Here is an 8,094-nt window from a genome sequence, read left to right as displayed (position 1 = left end):
GCAGCGCAGGAGGACGGAGAGGCCAGCCCTCACGAGAGAGCGGCAGAAGAAGAGGTAGAGGATTATATGCCTCTCTCCGGAGACGAAGCAAGCCTCGACGATGACGAATTCGTCGTGCCTGAGGATCCCGTCGAACAAGAGCATTTTAAACGCAGGCTTATGGCCATGGCGAACAGCCTCAAGAAAAAGCAGCAACATCTTAGAGATGATCAAGATCTGCTAGCCGACAGATGGACTGAAGTCCTCGCGGCCGAAGAGCATGAGCTCGAACGCCCCTCCAAAAGCTACCCTAAACGCAAGCTGCTCCCCCGATTAGAGGAGGAGGCGTATGAACCCGCATCACCAGGAGACAATACGGCTGACCGAGCACCCCGTGGTCGCGACAGAGAGGCCTCTAGGCCCTTCACTAGACCCGTACCCCGGCATCGCTTGAAAAGCACATGGCCACAGGGGAACGCTCCGGACTTGCGAGATATATTGGAGGATAAGGCAAGACAATCAAGATCAATCTATGGATCGCGTGGGCGCCCCACGATACGTGACGACAACCGTCGCGCCAGACACAGTAAGTCCGGCCGGGCCGAACAAAATAGACCAAGCTCCCTTGAGCTCCGTCGTGATATCGCCCAGTACAGAGGCGCCGCACACCCACTATGCTTCACAGATGAAGTAATGGATCATCAAATCCCCGAAGGGTTTAAACCCGTCAATATTGAATCCTACAATGGCACAACATACCCCGCGGTTTGGATCGAAGACTATCTCCTTCACATCCACATGGCCCGCGGTGACGATCTCCACGCCATCAAATACCTCCCCCTCAAGCTTAAAGGACCAGCACGGCATTGGCTTAACAGCTTGCCAGCAGAGTCAATTGGGAGTTGGGAAGACTTGGAAGCCGCATTCCTCGATAACTTCCAAGGCACGTATGTGCGACCACCAGACGCCGATGACCTAAGCCACATAATTCAGCAGCCAGACTAATCAGCCAGACAATTCTGGACACGGTTCTTAACCAAGAAAAACCAAATCGTCGACTGTCCGGATGCGGAGGCCCTCGCGGCCTTCAAGCATAATATCCGCGACGAGTGGCTTGCCCAGCACCTGGGACAGGAAAAGCCGAAATCCATGGCAGCCCTCACATCACTCATGACCCGCTTCTGCGCGGGTGAGGACAGCTGGCTAGCACGCAGCAACAACCTCAGCAAAAATTCTGGCAGTCCGGATTTCAAGGACCGAAATGGCAGGTCGCGTCGTAACAAAAACAAACGCCGCATTAACGGCAACAATAGTGAGGATCCGGCAGTCGATGCCGAATTCAGAGGCTCTAAACCCGGTCAGCGGAAAAAGCCATTCAAAAGAACTACTCCGGGTCCGTCCAATTTGGACCGAATACTCGACCGCTTATGCCAGATACACGGCACCCCCGAAAAGCCAGCTAACCACACCAATAGGGATTGTTGGGTGTTCAAGCAGGCAGGCAAGTTAATTGCCGAAAACAATGACAAGGGGCTGCATAGCGATGACGAGGAAGAGACCCGACCGCCGAACAACAGAGGACAGAAGGGCTTCCCCCCACAGGTGCGGACGGTGAACATGATATACGCAACGCACATACCCAAAAGGGAGCGGAAGCGTGTGCTAAGGGATGTATACGCGATGGAGCCAGTTGCCCCGAAGTTCAATCCATGGTCCTCCTGCCCGATCACTTTTGACCGAAGGGACCACCCCACCAGCATCCGCCACGGCGGATTCGCCGCATTGGTCTTAGACCCAATCGTTGACGGGTTTCACCTCACCAGAGTCCTAATGGACGGCGGCAGTAGCCTGAACCTGCTTTATCAGGATACAGTGGGAAAAATGGGCATAGACCCCTCAAGGATTAAACCAACCAAGACGACCTTTAAAGGCGTCATACCAGGTGTAGAAGCCAATTATACAGGCTCAATTACACTGGAAGTGGTCTTCGGATCGCCGGATAACTTCCGAAGTGAGGAGTTAATCTTCGACATAGTCCCGTTCCGCAGTGGCTATCACGCCCTGCTCAGACGTACCGCATTTGCAAAGTTCAATGCGGTGCCGCACTAGCATACCTCAAGCTCAAGATGCCAGGCCCTCGAGGAGTCATCACGGTCAACGGAAACACTGAACGTTCTCTCCGCACGGAGGAACATACAGCGGCTCTCGCGGCAGAAATGCAATGCAGCCTCTTAAGGCAATTCTCGAGTCTGGCTGTTAAGCGGCCGGACACAGCTAAGCACGCCCGGAGTAACATTCAACAAGACCATCTGGCACGTTCCGAGCACGCGTAGCAGTGCTGCCCCAACCCCAGCCCCTATAAAACTTCAAGACAGGTCCCTCGCGTACACCATTACGCTCTGAAGATACCATGGGCATGGGGAGAGGGGCACGACCACGATAGGCCCAGACTGCGGCTCAACCACACCAGGGGCTCTCAAGTGTGTCGTTCTTTTTCTTTTCCTTTTTCTTTTTTTTACCCACAGGACTCCGTTCGTCAGAGACCCTGTCCGGCAGCAGAACTGCCGAACTCACGATGCAACAGCCAGGGAAGGATAAAGGCTACAACGAATATCCAGGTGGTCTCCATTTTGAGCATTAAATCTGTTTTACGCACCATTCGGCAGCCTACCCCTGGAGGGGGACATGTTTAACAGTCCCATTCCTTGCTTATCGCACCATTTGTATCGTTCTGCACTTACAGCAGTCTTTCTTGAATAAACAATGCAGCACCTTCTTGCTTATAATTGCATTTCCTTTTTCTACATATGTTCATTTATGGCATGTTGCATCCGTACACTTTGGTACGGCTAAAATACACCAGGGGCTTATGTTTCACGCATTACGGTGTGATAAGTCCAAACACTTTCACAAGTGCGGCACCCCGAACTTATAGCACTATATGCATCGGCTCCGAATCATGTCTTGGGTCAATAGTTAGGTTTGCCCGGCTCCCATGTTTTGGTACCTTATGTTCCGTTATATCGGCTAAGGTAGCACTGGGAGAACCACTGCGATTGCGCCCCAGTTGAGCTGGGTTAACACCTCAGTGGAGAAAGCTAAAACTGACCGTCATGATGAGGCGAGAGCCGGTCGCTGTTCGAGAGGTTTTTTGCGAGTCCTTAAAGACTTATGCCGCTTAGAGCGAGGAGCCGGATCCTGTCCGGCCCAGGCGTGGATAGCGCCCCAAATTCGGCCTTCCGAAGACTAGGGGCTTCGCCGAAATTTAAAATTATAGAATTCTATGGCTAAGTGAGAGTGTTCAAGCATTATAAGTCTGGTTGCCTTGTTCATTGTGTTGAGCGCCTCCCTAGGTGGACCCAAAAATGGGAACGAGAGTGCTCAAGTTTATCCCAAACACCACAGCACTCGTGGCATGGGGGCTGAAGCTGACGACTTGCCATCTCTCAGATTTGATAAACAGCCGCACAGAAGGTAATATTTTAAATTAACAAGCATTGCTTAGTGCATATGAACTAAGTTTTCAGCGCACAGGATAACAAAATGCGAGTCTACTCAAATATTACATCTTTGGAGCACTCACCCGCAATAGTGCGGGCGCCCTTCAACACACTCTTATAATACATCTCGGGCGTGCGATGCTCCTTGCCCTCTGGTGGCGGGTCCGTCACGAGCTTCTGGGCATCCATCTTGCCCCAGTGCACCTTTGCGCGGGCAAGGGCCCGACGGGCACCCTCAATGCAAGCGGAGTGCTTGATGACTTCAACCCACGGGCATGCATCCACCAGCCGCCGCACCAGGCCGAAGTAGCTCCCAGGCATGGCCTCCTTAGGCCACAACCGAACTATGAGGCCCTTCATGGCCTATTCGGCCGCCTTGTGGAGCTCGACCAACTGCTTCAGCTGGTCGCTAAGGGGCACCGGATGTCCGGCCTCAGCATACTGAGACCAGAAGACCTTCTCCGTCGAGCTCCCCTCCTCGGCCCGGTAGAATGCGGTAGCATCGGACACGCTGCGAGGAAGATCTGCGAACGCTCCTGGAGAGCTCCGAATTCGGGTAAGCAACAGGTAATTAACACTCACATCCTTACTTTGCATGAAAAATGCCTTACCCGCTGCTATTTTCTTCACCGCCTCAATCTCCTGGAGGGCCTTGTAGGCTTCGGCCTTAGCGGCTTTGGCACTCTCAAGAGCCGTTGCAAGCTCAGACTCTTGAGTCTTCGAGTCACGCTCCAAGCTCTCATGTTTTTTCACGAGATCCTGGAGCTCTTGCTGTACCTCCGCCACCCGCGCCTCCTGCTTCTCTCGCTCGGTGCACTCCGCGGCCGCATTGCGTTTGGCCGTGGCCACCGCCTCTTTCAGGGACGCCACCTCGTTACTGGCCCCTGCAATACCCACGTTATCCTTATCATTCTTTTTGCAACCAAAATCCTTTTCTGTAAGGTACAATTTTAGTAAGGTGTTACTCACCTTCCTTGTCCTCGAGCTGCTTCTTCGCACGGCTGAGCTCGTTCTTGGACCGCTCGAGGCTTTCCTTCAAATTATTGACCTCCACAGTCAGTGCGGCAGAGGTCAGCAGTGCAGCCTGCAATCCCATATTGACATATTTTTTATGACTCCTGCGTATATCTTTTTAAGATCCTCAGTCCGGCTTTTCTTTTTAAACACCGAACCGAGCATCAGGGGCTACTGTCTATGTGGTACCTTTTTACATATATTGAAATTCTTACCTCAAAGCCTGTTAGAAGGCTGTTGTAGGCTTCGGTCAGCCCGCTCTTGGCGAGCTGAACCTTCTGAATCACCGCACTCATAACAGTGCGGTGTTCCTCTTCAATGGAGGCGCCATTGAGCGCCTCCAGCAAATTATCCGGCGCCTCCGGTTGGACGGAGGCAGCCGGCGTCACGGTCTTGCCCTTCTTACGAAGGGGTCGCCCGCCGGACTCCGGAGCCACTATGGGTTCCGAGGCCGAGTCCGGTGCAAAGTCCGGGAGGCTGTCCTGCGACACCTCCAGGGCCTCCCCCTCCTGGTGGGTCCTCTCCTGGGATCCCACCTCAGCGTCGTCCGCATCACGGGGGGTGGAGGCAGTCGAAAGAGAATCCATATCCGACGCACCTAAGGACCCGCTCGACGAAGCGGGAAGATCATCCTTGGGCGGACTGCAGGGTTGTATGCGGCATTAGAAAGACATTATGTGGCGAAAAGAAAAAACCTTGAAGTTATTCGGGAGTCCGGATACTTACGATCTCGCCAGGGGCTTGGCCCTTGGAGGCCAGTCCTCGTCGTCGTCACTGGCGTTGGCGGAGCAGTCCGGGGGAAGAGTTTTTCCCTTCTTGGACCCTTCGACCTCCCTTGTTGGGGAGGCCTTCCTTTTCTTCCCTCCCCCCGCTGGCGGAGAGGCTTTATTCTTCTCCTCCTCGCCTTGGTGGGAGGAGTCGGCCTCGGATTCATCATCCGATAGCACCTGAAAACGGGAACTCTTCCGAGTCCCTGTGGCCTTCTTCTTGGCCTTCTTCTCCGGCACCACGTGGGGTGCCGGAGCCAGTAGCCCCGTTAGGCGGGTGTCCGTTGGGTCCTCTGGCAATGGGGCCGGACAGATAGTCCGTTCGGCCTTCGCCAGCCAGTCCTGTCAAAGGTAAAGGGAGTTTAGATCCCGCATAGAGTCAAACTATGGAAAACAAGTGGCAAAATCACTTACCTCGTCAGCTGGACGCTGCGAGCGGAATCCGCGATCTTCGGTAGCGGATGCGGGAGCCTCGGCGCCCTTGAACAGCACCTTCCAGACATCTTCGTACGTAGTGTCGAAGAGCCCGCTCAGGGTCTGGTGCTGCGCCGGATCGAACTCCCACATGTTGAAGCCCCGTCGTTGGCACGGGAAAATCCGGCGGATGAGCATGACCTAGACTACGTTGACAAGCTTGAGCTTCTTGTCCACCAGCTTCTGGATACAGGCTTGGAGTCCGGTCAGCTCCTCCGAATCCCCTCGGATCCGGCCACTCTCTTTCCAGGAGGTGAGCCGTGTAGGGATGCCGGATCTGAATTCGGGGGCCGCTGCCCAATCAGGGTCACGCGGCTCGGTGATGTAGAACCACCCCGATTGCCACCCCTTAATGGTTTCCACGAAAGTGCCCTCCAGCCATGTAACGTGGGACATCCTGCCCACCATGGCGCCTCCGCACTCCGCTTGGCTGCCCTTCACAACCTTCGGCTTGACACTGAAGGTCTTGAGCCACAAGCCGGAGTGGGGCTGGATGCAGAGGAAGGCCTTGCACACGATGATAAATGCCGAGATGTTGAGGATAAAATTCGGGGCCAGATCATGGAAATCTAGGCCGTAGTAGAACATGAGCCCCCGGACAAAGGGATGAAGTGGGAAGCCCAGTCCACGGAGGAAATGGGGAAGAAATACTACCCTCTCATGGGGCCTGCGGGTGGGGATGAGCTCTCCCTCGTCGGGGAGCCGGTGCGCGATGTCGCTGGACAAATATCCGGCGTCGCGCAGCTTCTGGATCTGCCCCTCCGTGATGGAGGAGGCCATCCACTTGCCTCCCGCTCCGGACATAGTTGGAGAAGGTTGAGGTGAGAAGTGCGGACTTGGGCGCTGGAGCTCGAGTTCACGGAGATGGATAAGCCAAGGAGGAAGAAGGCGCAGGTAAAAGGATTGGATCTTTATCCCCTTATATGGGCGGACAAAAACATGTGTCCCCGCCGGCCTGGTAAAACTCGCTTATCTCCCAAGCGTCACAATCAATGGCGTGGTTGGGTTACCCACGTCTGTATTGATGGGAATCCCAGAATAAGGGGAACATGATCTCTGCTTCGACAAGACGTGCCAAGGAAACCGCTTCGCTAAACGCGCTGCGGTGCAACAATAAAAACAATTTGAGTAAAGGCTTGGTAGTGGTGTGACGTCACGCCACAAAACACGTCAGTAGATCGAACTTGTGTAATATTATTCTCTCTACGGTGGTACGTGGAATTTATTTTTGCAGAGCCGGACACTATCCTGGTGTTCACAATCTTCTATAAATTATTCGGAGGAAGAACCCGCCTTGCAATGCCGAAGACAACATGCGCGCCGGACTCATCGTCATTGAAGCCTAGTTCAGGGGCTACTGAGGGAGTTCCGGACTAAGGGGTGTCCGGATAGCCGAACTATCATCATCGGCTAGACTCCAAGACTATGAAGATACAAGATTGAAGACTTCGTCCCGTGTCCGGATGGGGCTTTCCTTGGCGTGGAAGGCAAGCTTGGCGATACGGATATGTAGATCTCCTACCATTGTAACCGACTCTGTGTAACCCTAGCCCTCTCAGGTGTCTATATAAACCGGATGGCTTTAGTCCATAGGACGAACAACAATCATACCATAGGCTAGCTTCTAGGGTTTAGCCTCCTTGATCTCGTGGTAGATCCACTCTTGTAACACACATCATCAATATTAATCAAGCAGGACGTAGGGTTTTACCTCCATCAAGAGGGCCCGAACTTGGGTAAAACATCGTGTCCCTTGTCTCCTGTTACCATCCGTCTAGACGCACAGTTCGGGACCCCCTACCCGAGATCCGCCGGTTTTGACACGGACAGTCCCCTCTAGCTAGATCATCTTTTGAAATTTACTGATCATGGCACCGCCACCTCAGCGAATTCGGCACCTCCGCTCTTTAGCTTGATGCAGAAGGTCTTAAAGCATAGGACAAAGTGTGACTCCATGTTGAGGAAGGCCTCACACACTATAATGAAGGTGGTGAGGTGTAGAATGGAATTTGGGTCTAGATTATGGAAATCTAGCCCGTAGAAGAACAAAATCCCCCGAACAAAGGGGTGCAGGGGAACCCCAGACCTCGAACGAGGTGGGGGTTGAAGATGACCCGCTCCTCTGGGTTGGTAGTGGGGACGCACTAGCCAGGCTTTGGGGCTCGGCAGGCAGCGTCGGCAGGGATGTATCCCATTGCACAAAGCTCCACGATGGTGGTGTTAGTGACCTTGGAAGCCACCCACATCCCCTTCATGTCCGCATTGGCCATTGGTGCGGATGCAGGAGCTTTTTGGGCTTGAGATTGGGAATGAGAAAGCTTGGAGGGTTTGGGCGCTGGAGCAGGAGGAAAGCTTGGGAG

This window comes from Triticum dicoccoides, chromosome 3B, assembly GCF_002162155.2.
Source record: "Triticum dicoccoides isolate Atlit2015 ecotype Zavitan chromosome 3B, WEW_v2.0, whole genome shotgun sequence".
Lineage (NCBI taxonomy): Eukaryota > Viridiplantae > Streptophyta > Magnoliopsida > Poales > Poaceae > Triticum > Triticum dicoccoides.
The sequence above is the reverse complement of the archived record's forward strand: the minus strand, read 5'-3'. Positions refer to the sequence as shown.